We start from the raw sequence: 14,492 nt of genomic DNA on the forward strand, positions 1-14,492 counted from the left end.
TTGAGGGGTCCTGGCGACAGATTGGCCCCTCCATACCTCTCAGGATGGAGTCGCCTATGACGAGCACTCGTCGCCTCCTCCTCTGGGTCCTCTTGGATCTCTTGACCTGTTTGGAGTGTGAAGAATGTGGTGTTTCTTCCTGCCCAAGGGTTTCCTCCTCCCCTTCCATCTCCTGCAGGGTCGCCAGGGCCTCGTACCTGTTCTCCAGTCGGACTGGAGAACCTGGTACCGATTCTCTATGAGCTGCTCCGGTCCTGGCTGTGCCCGCCTGCCACTCTGCTGTGGAGGGCATTCCCCGGGCTGCTTCTTCCTTAGGTGCCTGGTCCTGCAGGGAAAAGAAGTAACTGTCAATTTCATCCTCCGCCTCCCTGATACCCCTCAGCCTGAGAGCTAATGTTTCATAGGCTATATTATATTGCTTTACCTGGCTAGGCATTTTAAAATCTTTTTAAAAAGAAACCCCCCACTTTGTGGTATGAAATGCAATGGTATAATGCTGTGTGGGTAGGCAATATAAGGGGTGAATCAGCACTATCCTTATTCATATTTTCCTGCGGTTGGTATTTAATCTGTTTATCTTCTGTGTGAAATAGATTATGGTGAAAAATTTAAGAGTGAGCTTCAAATAATTCTCATAGGTGTGTAAGTTTAACCAAAAGTTAGGCAGGTGTTTTTACACATGCTCCAGCGGGGCGGGGGGGAGGGGTGCATTTTAATGAGAGCAGCTTCTGGGAGTTGCTCTAATTAGAACATCCTCAGCGTCTCACTTACAGGTTTCCCTTGCTTTATGCGGTAAATGTGTACCCGGAAAACTGTGCATAAACCAAATTTGCGTAAAGGGAACCCAGTTTACAATGTAAGAAATAGGGATACATTCCTGCGGTAGTGAGGGAAGGAGTAAGGCTGGGACTGGGACTAAGGAAGGGGCGGGGGGGAGAGGTGGCACAGCCTGTCCGTGGCTCCCGGTACTGCAGCAGGGAGCAGAGCGGAGGAAACTGCCAGTGGGTGTGGGGCATGGGCAGGCGGCATGGCTCTTGCTTCTGAACGGGCCTTTAATTAGTGGCTCCAAGAGCTGCTCTAATTAAAGTATGTGGAGCATCTGATGTAACATGCCCCTGCACTTAAAAATGGTGGAGGGAGTGCTTTATTGAAAGCTTGTCAAAAGAGCACGTAGAATCCATAGGTGCCTCCATTTTGGAATGGAAAGATTCCTAAGCATCCTGTGTTAGGCTTTTGTTTATAGTCAGAGACAATGCAGACCAAGTGCCCAGGCATCTAATTCCCATCTAAAAGCCACTGCAATCCAGACTGGTGCCGGAAAGCCATAGCATAACTTGGGGTGGGAAAGTGGCACACCAGTCCTTGTGTGTTGACTTAACTGGGAGCACCAGAGCAGGTAAGACTGCTGCTCTTCTTTCCCAACTTTTGGCACCACCTCCCCTCTAGTGCTCAGTAGCTTCTCTTAGCTCACCACTCTTGGCATCCCCTCCTCTTTGATGCTCAGCCTCCCCTCCCCTCCCTTGCCCTTGCCTCTGCCCCAGCTGTGGTTTCCAGAAGGATTTGTTCAGGGCACAAACTCTGCTAGGTCCACCTTTTCTGAGAGAAGCCTAAAATCCATCTACATCCCTGAGCAGCTGAGATGTAGAGCACACCTAATTTGCGGGTGACACAGGCAACACTTAGCTCAATATAGGAAGAACCCCACATTCACTCTGGAACATAGAAAATGGTGGTATTTCTACTATAGTGTAGTGGTCAGAGCATCAACCATGATGCCAAAGACCTGGCTGTAGGCCTACCTTGCCTTCAGGGGACTCAAACTCACATTTCATACTTCCTAAATACATCCAAGCTGTAGACTTGTGGCTATCTCCATGTCTTCTGTTAAGGCTGAGACACTGAGTCACCAAAACTTCTCATAGGAGCAAAATAAGTAAGCAAGTAACAAGTAATTTGGTGATGGGGCACTCCTCTGGGAGTGGGGAGATATGGGATACAGTATGTGAATACTTGCCCAAATAAGTGGAAGCATGACTGTTTACTCAGTACTTCCCTCTACTTAGTGTGAAACTTTTCCACCTTTTCCCGACAATCCCATTCTCTAACCAGGCATGCTCTTAAATAATACTATCTTCTGCAAGTAGAGTAGGATGACTTGTGGTCCCTCACTTTATCTTTGAGGAGAGAGAAATATGGAGAACTCAATTTCTCTCAAATATAACTAAGGCCCCTCTACATGTTATAAGTATTGCACAATTAACTGGTTAATTGCACAGTTATCTTAAAACCAAGTGTACATGCAAAGTAGCTATCACATGATAAAAAGCTCTAACCAGAGCTAGTTAGACCTCAAAAATGTGTACTAACTTTATAACTGGTTGGTATTGAGCTTTAATTTGTACATGTAGCAGGTTCTCCCCTGTGGCTGGGAGCCTTGTCAGTCTCAGGGTACACCTTGTTCAGTGTGAAGCCCCTGAGTCCTGGGGATTGTGGCTGCCATGATCCACAAAACTTGAGGGGTGTGAAACCCCCAGCCCACATGGGGCTCTTGGCCCTAGTGGTGCCTTGCACAGCCAGGACCAAGAGCCCCATAACTGACAAGGCTCCTAGTCCTGGCTGTACCTCACTCATAGCCAGGCCCAAGTTGCGGGTCTTTCAGCCCCCTGCACTGGCAATAAGGTATGCTTGGATCTATGTGCAATCCCACAGTCATGCCTTCTGCCATGCATGTGTTCATCTGAGACGGATTGAAAATATGAGAACAGCTTTTTTTCCCCCTGTATTTTATCATTTTCTGCACAATTGCTGGCTGGAAAAAGAGCCATGTATCTGAACATTTCCTTGTTTAAGGAAAGGTTTGTTTTAAATTTGATTGTGAAACTGGGCAAACGTTTTGGGGATTGGCTCTTATTTTATTGGATGAGGTTACTGCATTCTGAAATAATAATTTTTCTATCTGAGAATCAACTTCTCAGTATAGTTGTACAAACTGGCAAGGAAATTGGCTGTAGGAAAGCTCAGGCACCCAAAATGCAACACTGAGCATAAAAATGGGGACAAAGGGTGTTCTAGGGATTAGGGCACTATCCTGGGATTTGGGATGCCTACGTCCAAGTTGCTGCTTCTCCCCAAATTTTTGTTTGACATTTAACAAGTCATTCAGCGTTTTTCTGTTTGTTTCCCTCCTCTATGTTGTGGGGCCTTCAGATACTATTGCAGTGATGATCACATAAAAACAATAGAAAGACAGTGATAGGTTGCTTTGAAAAAATGTAGCCTTCAATGTTACTGGCAGTTTAACTCTATGAGACTTATTACATAGATTCATCCAGTTAAAAAGCTAATCAGCTTTTTAAATCCTTGCTCTGTCACTGTTTCTATTTCCATTCCAAATTTACTTAATTTCATTCCATTCCCTGAAAACTTTATTGAACTTTGTTTTATTTTTTTAAATGATACATTATTTTTGAACAACAACAAAAAAAGCAAACAAAAAAGTAAAAAAGTTTCAAAATTATTTATAACCCCTCCATTTTAATGAATCTTTTTTGGCAATATGGCCAACTGCTGTCCTGATATGATTGCAGTAAATATTTATAATTCTGCTATGTGAGTCTGATGAATCCTGACTTGTTTTCCCACCAAATTTTCTATAGTTAGATGGTAAAGATGGGCTTTGCAGGCAAATCATCACAGAAAGGAGTTGCAGAGGGATAATTCAGAATACAGTGTATTATTCATAATGCATTTTAGATCCGTCAGTTTTTGTCAATGATTTATGTTTTAAGATGGAGTTTTCCCAATTCTTTTCTTTCTTGTAACAAAATTGAGTGGATACACCACATGTCCAAGAAAACTTAAGGCAGTACTGATGTCAGAAATGGTAATCTTTAAATTCAGAGGCCCCTCCACGTGTTGGCATAGTGAAGATGCTGCACCTGGTCCTCATTTGAATTAATGGCCCTTTACTGCACGGTGTCTGTATATAGAGGTCTTAAAATGGCCCAGAGGGACCTGATCCAGCCAAATATTGTATGTCGATGCAGTCAGTGATATGGGAAAAGACATGCATTTTCCATATACATATTAGATTGAATGTTGCATAATGGATAAACATTTTCTATATACAAAGCAGAGGGAACTTGACAAGGAAGAAGCAAGCCCTAAAATTCATGCTACCATCCATTCAAAATTTAGTTAGGGAAAATCTAATGATGCCTTGAAAATGTATAATAAACAATTCAGGACAGTGTTAACATAACTTCCAGTTTGGTCATATCTTGCAATACCCTAGGGTGCTTTTTAGCACTTCCAAGTGAACAAATATATACGATTGATCTTGCTGGTGTGAAGAGAAATACTCTTTCTTATTTTACTCAAAGCCTGTCCTCTGCTGCAATACAGTTAGAATGTATTTGTTTGTATAGCACCTGCCTTAGCCAAGTCTTTCTGTTTTACTTGGATCAAGGGAACTAAAGATTTTAAAAACAATGATTCATGTCTGGATTTTATTACATGATACTTTTAGGCTTCAGCCTCCTCCCCTCCTCATCCTCCACTCCCCTTTTTGTAAAGTTTTTTTTTTTTTGTTTTCCCACAGGAGAGTTACACAGTATAACCTCAATTATACTACAATTACACGATTCTTAAACTCTAGTTATGGAAACAGCAGTCATACTTCACTATTGTAAATAAAAAGCAAAAGGAAAAAGAAGATTATGATAAGTAATTGTGGCAAATTGGAATTCTTTTAAGAATTAAAGTAGTATTATCAGTGTTACCGGAAGAGCAAATACAAGGGAATTTAAATTTTATTTTAGCTGGGGCTTTGGTTCAGATTTTGTTCATGAAAAGTACAAGGGAGGTTGATGTCTTCTTTATCCTCCAGCTAGATCCAGTATAGAAAACAGTGCAATATTTCCCAGTCTCCTCTCCATGTGCATGTATTTCTTAGCACCCCTGTTTAAAAGTCAGTGATGCTTCTAGCCAGTGCCTCTGTCGATGGTTCTGTGATGTAGACACTCAACTAAAAATTGAAAAGGTGCTATCATTTTATTTCATAAAGGGTACTAAAAGGCTAACAGAAGATAACTATTTGTGACCACTAATTGGACTAAATTTGAGCGGGCATCCTAAGCACAACAAAATGGTAGTCTTATGAACCTCTAGCCCTCCTCAGTTCAGTATTTTAATAGAAAATCATAACATGATAATAATAAATCCTCAGTTCTCTCTCCCACATTATTTAATACATATCGACATGACAATCAGTGTCACAGATTTGTTCTTTGTGGATTATTCTCCTAGTTAATTTCACACATTTCATCCTAAGCAATTCCAAAAAGCTATGTCTTGCTTTTCTCAACAGATGCAAGCACACAGGCTCCCTCTATTCTAGTTAGAGTACATGGTAAATATTGAATATAAATTGGATAGAGACTCTCTTCTTTTTATAAGAGAAAACAATTAAATTTGAAGAATCAACAGACAACCTAATTACTAACATGAGTCAGTCATGGATTGCTAGAAAGGCTTTTCAAAACAGAACAAAAATGCTTGGCATTGTTTGGTCAGAGCAGTTCATAAATTCAAAAAATGCTTTTGTGATATTCTTAACTCACTTAAAAGGGGAAAATTTCCCTGGTTTGTACTCCCTGCGCATGTCTAATGTTGCTACTCTGCATTAAGTTAAGTACCTCTGAGGTACTAACTAAATGCACAGTAGCCAGCACTACTGCTCAGTAGCAAAGGCACACAGTCTTTTTGTGACATTTAATGTTCAGTAGACTAATTCTACTGTGTATTAGCTCATTAGCACAGCTTTTGCTGTGACAGGGTAATGCGCAGTTGAATTAGTCTACTGTGTATAAGCATCTCGTGTAGGCGTACCCCCTTATTAGCACTGAGCTTGCAAATTACTTACCCTTGGTTAATCATGAAAACTGAAGGAATATATACTACTATGGTTCTAATAACAGCATTAACTTCCCACATTACCCATATGTAAACCAGACTGTAGGATCTCCCTTCATCCCATTTGTGCCATTATGAATCAGAGGAGCAGAAAGGGAGTTCTAACACAACTTTCATTTGCTTCCTGCAGCCCTATGCCAAGTACAGCCTAGCTGGATTAGTCCTGTAATATTTTCTGTTTCTCCTTTTTATGGTTTCTATTCTATAAAGTAAACCCCAGAATATAGAGGATGTGGAAGGCAGCTACATTCATGCTGTTATTCTAATAGACAACAAATTGTGTCTATTAGGTGGGGCCAGCTTTGGGGACAGTACGGAGCAGCCTGCCTCAGGGGGAGTTTGGTGGGAACCATGAGTGACTGGTGCCTCTTGAATCTGGAGGGGCACCCGCAGAAGCCACCAATGGCGACGGCCCTGTCAGGGGGGGCACCAGCCCTACCGACAGCATCAGTGTCGGCCATTGAGGGGGCACCAGCCCCTTTAGGGGGGCATGTGCACCCCTGTGCACCTGCTACCAGTCACCTATGGTGGGAACAATATGCTTTCCAGAGGTCAAAGGGAATGAACTCACTGTGACAACTTGCAGACGTACCAATGCAATCCATGTAGGTTTTTTGTACTTAACATAAGTACATACTCAGTTTCTCCTATGCAGCAAGAAAGTTCCTGTTAATAAATCAGCCATTTTGAAGAAGTATTTTTTAAAAGGAAACTATGATATATATGGAGGGCACATGCTCTTGAGCTTCCTTAGAGTTCAGCTGGGCTAAGTTCAGAAGCTTATTTTGGTGACAAAACTGGTATTTTTAAAACTGTATTTTATAACCTGAAAAGTTTAAGCCAATGTAAAAATAAAATTGTATGTTTGATTTTTGATGTTCTGTTACCAGCCAATGATTTTTTCCCCTCTGTGGTCACACAGCCATTAATGCCTTTAAATTTATGAAGTGAGAAGAAAAACTAGTGCTACACTAGATCTCCTATGCACTTTCTAAGTGTGTCAGAGGTAAAAATGTGGATGTGCACTAAAGCTCTGGAACAGGATATCATACTCCTTATGATCTAGCATTAGATTGTATCTAATACACCTCTGGACATGCCTCTTAAATTTGAATTCTGCCTTCATAAAATGTAGACAACATTGTCACATTCTTGACTCTTGAAGCTGAATTTGTGTGAAGTGCACTTCACAGCTTCTTGCAGCTTATTAAACTCACATTTCACACAAGATCTTTCAGAATAAGCATTATCCCAGTGATTATCCTAGGGCAGAATCAGCATTACCCTTAGTCAAAATGAGCCAGGGCACTCTATTAGAAGGGAATATCTCAGTGCTGGATTAGATTTTACTTAGTTCTTATTCCTGTTTTAGTCTACAGGGGTTTAAGACTCCTAAGGTGCGTCCACACATGCAGGCATGTGTACTTGCAGCAGCTCAAATAGGAGTGGTACAAATTTGAGTTTAGGGATTTTTGCTTCAGCACATGTGCCTGGACATGCACTTTGGGGTGGGGCAAGTTGTGCCTCTAGGGGCAAAATAACCCTGCCCAGTTTCTCCCGGATCTGCAGTCAGGGGGAGCTGGAGTCTGGGGCCAGTACAGCAGTACAAAAACCTGCCCTGGCAAACAGCTCAGGGCTACTTGCTCTCAGGAACTTCTGCAACAGCATGTGACCCCAAGGCTGTGTACCTGCTAGACCCAAATGAGGACTGCATGGTTGCAGCAGAGGTATCTGCACCTCTGGGCCAGCTGCCAGTGGGCTGTGGCTGCACACTGTAGTAGTGCAGCACTACTGTCATGTGTCGGTACTGTCACGTGCCTTGCCACCTGGGCAGCTATCTCCTGGAAGATGTTCTCAGTGTAGTGGCCTGCTCTGAACTGTCAAAGCATGTTGTCCTGGCCCCAAGTGGCCAGAAGGTCAGCCACCTCCAGCTGGGTCCCAGGTGCCAGCCCTGAGCAGGCTCCTCTGCCTGGGTCCTGCCACTTGACTCACTAGCAGGAATTCTGGTGTTTCCTATTTAAAACCTGCAGTGTCTCTGATAAAAAAAGCCCAAATTCATTCTTTAAAATACCCCAGAATCCATGTCCTTCTACAATTAAAACAAAAGGCCACTATATATATATATATTTAGAGAGAGAGAGAGAGATCAGTTGGGCAATGTTTTATTGATATATTTACAATTTTAAAGCAATTTGGAAGCCTGCCAGTGTGTCTATTATCATACTAAATTTTTAATATGTATATGTTTTGATGTTTGCTTTTGGTTGCCTTATCATATAACAATTAGGGTTCCCTCTGACAATTAGGGGGAACATATAACATATGTCATATAACAATTAGGGTTCACTAACTAGGATGTGGGGACAGCTGCCCCTGAAGCCACAGCTCCTGCCATTAGCTCTCAATCTGTCTGGCAGCTGGGCATTCTGGGTGTGTGATGTGGGGATGTGGGGTTTGCAGGACGGGGATGGGAAGGGGTATGAGGGGATATGGGTGTGTGTGTGTGGGGCGGATGTTGGGGGGCATGAGGTGTATGGGTAGGTGTGGGTAGATTGGGGAACTGTTGGGGGGGGCTGCTCAGGAGGGATGTGTCCCCTACCCTCCCACAGGGTGCAGACCCCCCGCACAGCACGTGGACTGCCCCCCCTGCAAGGCCCACAGCTTCCCCCACACAGCCACAGTGCTCCCTCAGGGTCCACAGTTCCCTCCACAGGGCACATATGTCCCCCTCACGGGGCACACATGCACCCCCACTCGGCTCACATGCACCCCTGCACGGCGCATGCCCCCACCCCGCACGGCCCTCAGATCAACTGCAGCAGCTGGCATGTGGGGTCTGTGCACATGGGACCCAGCCTAGCATGACATGCGGTTCCTGTGAGCTGCGTGGAGTAACAGTCCATGTGACCCGGAGCTCCTGAAGGTGCATGGCCCAACGCTGAGCTGGGCTGGGCCAGGCCCTTGAGATTTGGCACAGGCAGTGCCGGGTACTAGGTGGCTAGGGCTGAGCCATGCTGCCCCATGCTGTGGGAGGGGCTTTGCCAGGAGGGCCCTGAGCGCCCCAATGGGCTGCTGTTGTGACGGGGGGGAGCTCTGGGCCATGTGGGGGGCAGGCAGGGGACCCACCCATCCTGAGCAGCCCCTCCAACACCCACAGTCCCCTGAATCCCCACAGCCCTCCCTGCTCCAGCCCCCTCGACCCCCAGTCTCTTATTTACCTTGGATGGAGCCGGGATCCATGCAGCCTGCACCGGTCCAGGCTGCCCCACATGTGGAGGCAGAGTGCTTCAGCACTAGGGCAAGGGACAGCCATAGAGATGCTCCAGCTGGGTACCAGAGCGTCTCTTGGAGGACCCAAGCGTCTGGTTGCCTCAGGGCGTGGTCTTGGACCATGCCCAGCCCCACATTTTTCATTTTTTTTTTTAGTTTTTTTTGATACCTGGATATCCAGGTATCAAATTTTGAACCCACGCTGCTTTGAGAAGTGGCAAAAGGCACGTGCATGCTCATCTGGATGTGCCCCTATAGCAGGGACAGGCAATTATTTTGGACAGAGGGCTGCTTACTGAGTTTTGGCAAGCCATCAAGGGCCACATGACAGGCAGCCCAGGGCAGATAAATATTAATTTTCTAATTTTTTGGGGGCCCCACGGGCTGGATAGAATGGCTTGGTGGGCCGCATCCAGCCTCTGGGCCACATTTTGCCCACCCCTGCCCTATAGAGTAAAAACTGATTAAGGACATCTGGATTGGGTCCTATGAAATTCCCTTTATTCTGCTGTTACTCCTAAACTGTTCAGGTAAGCCTAGATGTCTTCCTTAATCTGTTCCACAGTTTAGGCAATGCACATTACATGTGACTCCAGAGGGATGACTCCACAAAATTTGTCATTAACAAAAAGTTCCATTAGTAAGCTGGTGGCTAAGAATGGTATGTACAATGGGGATGAAGATAAATTTATTCAATTAGGCTTAGATTTTCTCATTTTTCAGAATGGGACACTTTCAAAGTCTAAAGCACCCACTTACTAGAGCCAACTCTACATTTATGGTATAGGCTATACAGTGATAGTTTAGTTGCTATAAAATTCTCATTATTTTCTTTTTAGAGTTGTATGTAGTGGGTAGCATAATAATATAGCAGAGTGATACTTGTGACCAAGAAGCTTCTTCCTTACTCAGGAAATTCTAAACCTCCATAAAGAATTGCTCCTCCAAATATTGGATGGTATCTCTTCTAGAATTTTTATACATTTCTGCCTTGCCGCTTCATGTAACTTCCCCTTCTGTTGCACCCTGTCAGTATGATAACAGGTCTTAGCACTCAGAGCATCAACCAACACTTGATGCATCAATATATGGGAAAATCCCTGCAAGAGCAGCTGTAATTCTTGACCTAAACTGAGACTTTTAGAATCGAACCTCAGGGAACAGCATACTGGAGGCACTCTTCCATCAATTCATTCCTACATCAAATAACTGCTTTACAGAAAGAAAAAGTATATTTATTGAATATATTTTTTGCTGCACAATAATCTGGATTTTAAAAGATATTTAATTGGGTACATAAAAATAAATCTTTCAAAAATAATTGACATTCATACCTGCCAAAAGTGAAACAGATACCATTCTAGTTACAGTATGGGCTGTTGGTAATTGTAGAATACTAGCAACTGCACAAATATGTCTTACAGCAAATTTCAATATTTACATAATGTATATTGGGCTCAAATGCTACATTGATATGAGAAAATAAGTATAAAAATGCTATCTAAAATCACAACATAGGGAGGTTTAGGTTAGGTAATTTTTCCTATAGCTATCATGTATGGACTTTCAAATAGGAATGGGATTTCTTAGAATGAAAGAAGTGAAGAAAGCAAATATCTTTTTCATGAACATGATCCAAAGTGTGGTAGCTGCAAATATTAAAGTTTGGGGGATTTCTTTTTTTTTTTGTATCACTTTTTACAAGGACAAACTCACCACAGTAACTGTAAAGAGAACAACATAACTCAGCTAATTAATTCCTTTCAGGTAGATGGATATATGGGGCAGATAGTTTTGAAAATCCTAGAATAGCTTACAGCTGAAAGTGTATCTGACAATCTATTTGTATGAAGTTGTGTACACTGTCAAGGTTTTTTGATGCTTGTGTCTAGACAGAAAGAAAGACAGGAAAAAAGGGAGGAGGAGGGAGAAAGAGCATTGTTGCACATTCATTTTTGACTCTGGAACACTTTCATGTGGTATCTGTGAAATCTCCAAAACTAATATGTATGTATATTATATCCCCAAAAATTATGTTAAAAGGAGGGTAAGATTACAAAGTTAAAATAAAAAGTCAGGAAATGCCACAATTAAGGTTGTCCATACCCCTTCGTGCATAGTCATTATGATATAGCCTTTAATTACGTGACTACGTACTGCCACTTGAATTAAGGGAATAACTGATAGAAACAGTAGGTTATTATCTTTTGTGTGTACCAGGCACTGAAGGGGACTGAACCATTCATTCTGTCTGCTACGAGCAGGGGAATGATGAGAGTCAGCAATTCTGCATTCTGTTCCAGGTTCTGGAACAGGGTTTTTTGATGTCCCAGCTATGAGGGCCTGGAAGAGGAACACTAGTTATTCTTTTAGAACAGTGCATGTGTAGTTCATACGAGCTTTTGTGGAGACAGAGCAGTGATTCTCAGCCAGGATGCATGGCACCCTGAAATGATGTATAGCCATTTTAAGGGTGCTGTCGTGTGCTGTGCAATATTAGTACTGTTAGGTGGGGTTCACAGTATTCACAAGATAAAACTAGAGATTTCAAATAGGAATTCATAGTGTCAAAAACATTCTGATCTGTTGTGATCTGGGTTCTTTACAACAGAAAAAAGTGGTGTAATATTTGTCCATAGTCAAAAAACAAGTGAAATTATTTTTTTATATGGAATGCCACTAAATTTAGAAAAGTTATGGAGGGGTGCCTTAAGACTAAAATAATTGAGAACCTCTGAGACAGACAAACTTAATTCCAGATGAAATAATTTGAGAACATGGATGCTAACATTTTAACAAACTTTTGCTGAACATGTGTGAACTGTGATTTTTCTAATGAGGATGGCTTAGGGCACATCCCTGCCAAAAGGACAATCTCTTTACCATATTCAGCCACCTGCTCCAATGCATAGAGGAGCAGAAACTTCTAAATGAAATGGTTATGAGCATTTTTTAACGTAGCTTAATGACATATTGACCCATATAATTCATTCTTTTTAACGGGGAAAGTATTTTTTTCTGACCCTTCCAGGAAAATGGTCACAATATCCCTTTCCACTTAACGAAAATGTTAGAGTGCTTCATTCTATGTATTCCTGGTTCCTATGGTTTCCAACTCCTTCCCTCCACCATTTTGAGTAGCATAGGTTCAGTACAGAGTACAAGGTATATGGAATCCCCCTAAAGCCCTGGTTTTTTGAGACTCCTCCAGGAAGGCCTAAATAGTGAGGATAGTTTTATGGGGTGGGTCCCCTATACTAGAGTGAATTCTCCTGTACGGACTATAGAAAAATATATATAAATAACTTCAAACCATCCTAACACTTCCACTTGCCAGTGTATTACATGTGTGACCCAAAACTGTTTGGTGACACACTTGGTTCCACTGCAGGAGGCACACAAAAGCTGTTCTTAATCATTCATCATATTATAAAATATAAAAGATAACGATGAAGAAAGACCTCAAAACAAAGTACAAGCTCCCATTTGTATCTGTACTTGCTGCTCACTTCTTAAGCAGGCAATGAGGTCACTATAAAGAAAAATATCTAGTTAGTCTTGAGATAGCTATTATTCCTACAGTGTTTATATGTCTCCCCTGTGTATAGACCATTGCGCAGGTGGGAGTGAAAGTTTGAGGGCTACTGAAACAATACATTTGAGCAATGCATCACAATTAAAAGAAACACCTGTGCTTAATAACATTGTGCTGATGTATTCATTCTTTGATTCAGGGGCCAGACACCCTTTACACACCACTTGAGTTTATTTCTTAATGGAAAGAATTCTGACCTTCACAGTATATTCTACATTTGTACCAGGAGTGAAGAAAGCTCTTTCAAATTGTGTGAAGTCTGAAGGTAGCAACAGTAGCTCTTGCCCATTTTCAAAGTTTCATGTTTCCTAGTTGATAAGATGGCTTGCTTCTGAGTTTGAATACTCTCAGTTAAAGACAAGACTAAAAAAGCAAATGTGATATAGCATATTGAGCATATCATGTCACCGTCATGACAAAGACAAAAGAAGACTGGAAATGAGTATGGATTAGGAGATCAGAAGTTCACAAAACAAATATTGCAACCCAAAATTATGGTAATATCTGTGTTTTGATGTATAGGTTTGCGAGCCCTCAGTGAATAGTTTTTGTGACTCTAAAGTGTGAGACACTGAAATAGTATGAAGTAGTTGCTTGGGTAGGTGTTGCCTGCTGTCTGTTTAAGAAGTGCCTAATATAGTTAGCCACAATCAATGACTAGGATCTGTAGATGCTAATGCAATATTAACATGATATATTACTATTAATAATAATATTAATCACAGCCAGGACTTCTCTCAAACCTTTATTGAAAAAAGGTTATTTTCTCCAAAGCCTAATGGGAATAGACAATATTCTTTTTCTTCCACTGTTTGTACTTTAGGCCATCTACTGATTTATTTTCCCCCTCTGCCTTCCTTTTTCAGTTAAAGAAAGCCACAGCACTGGGCAGCTAAAGATAAACAATTTGGTATTGAAATCAGAATTTAAGTTCCTGAAGTTGGTGATTAGATACCTAAATATAAATTAGGCCTGATTTTCAGAGGTGCTGTGTTGCAGCTCTTATTGATTTAAAGTAGCTTTGTTGGTGCTCAGTTTTTCTATAAATCTGGCTTTTAGAGGCCTAATGGTACACACCTCAATTTGAAGATTAGTTTCAGAAGTGTATGGGTGATGTTAATTAGGGTAAAAAGGGGATTGCCTGAGATTTGCATTCTTTATCCAGTACTTCATACCTCACAGTTGATGGGACTGCAAAAGGCAGAATCCTGTTTTGCTTTACCACCTACACTGCAGTTGCTGAGCTGTGTAATTGCCATTTTTGGCACTTAGGCAGACTTAGTAATCCTATTCCATGTTCAGCAGGGATGCATGCGTCCATACTGCAATGGATGTATAGTACACTATGATCCCTCCAGGTCAGTTATTACAGGGTCAGTTACTGGTGGACTATCAGGGAGACACCTTCAAGGAGTGAGTTTTGAGTCATCACTTAACATCTTCAGAGGCAACTTGAAGAATTGGTCGAGTTCCAGGACTTAAGCATTGAATCATATTTTGTTGAAAGGGTCTGGAGTGTGCCAGGGGCAAGGGAATAAGGTCTGTACATGAGGATAAGATAGAGAAGACTAATTGTACTTTGGGGAGATCCTGGCCTGGATGATTACATTGTCAGAATCATTGATCTTTGTTTTGTTCTGTCTCTTGAGAGGGA

This window comes from Alligator sinensis, unplaced genomic scaffold (genome assembly GCF_000455745.1).
Source record: "Alligator sinensis unplaced genomic scaffold, ASM45574v1 scaffold218_1, whole genome shotgun sequence".
Lineage (NCBI taxonomy): Eukaryota > Metazoa > Chordata > Crocodylia > Alligatoridae > Alligator > Alligator sinensis.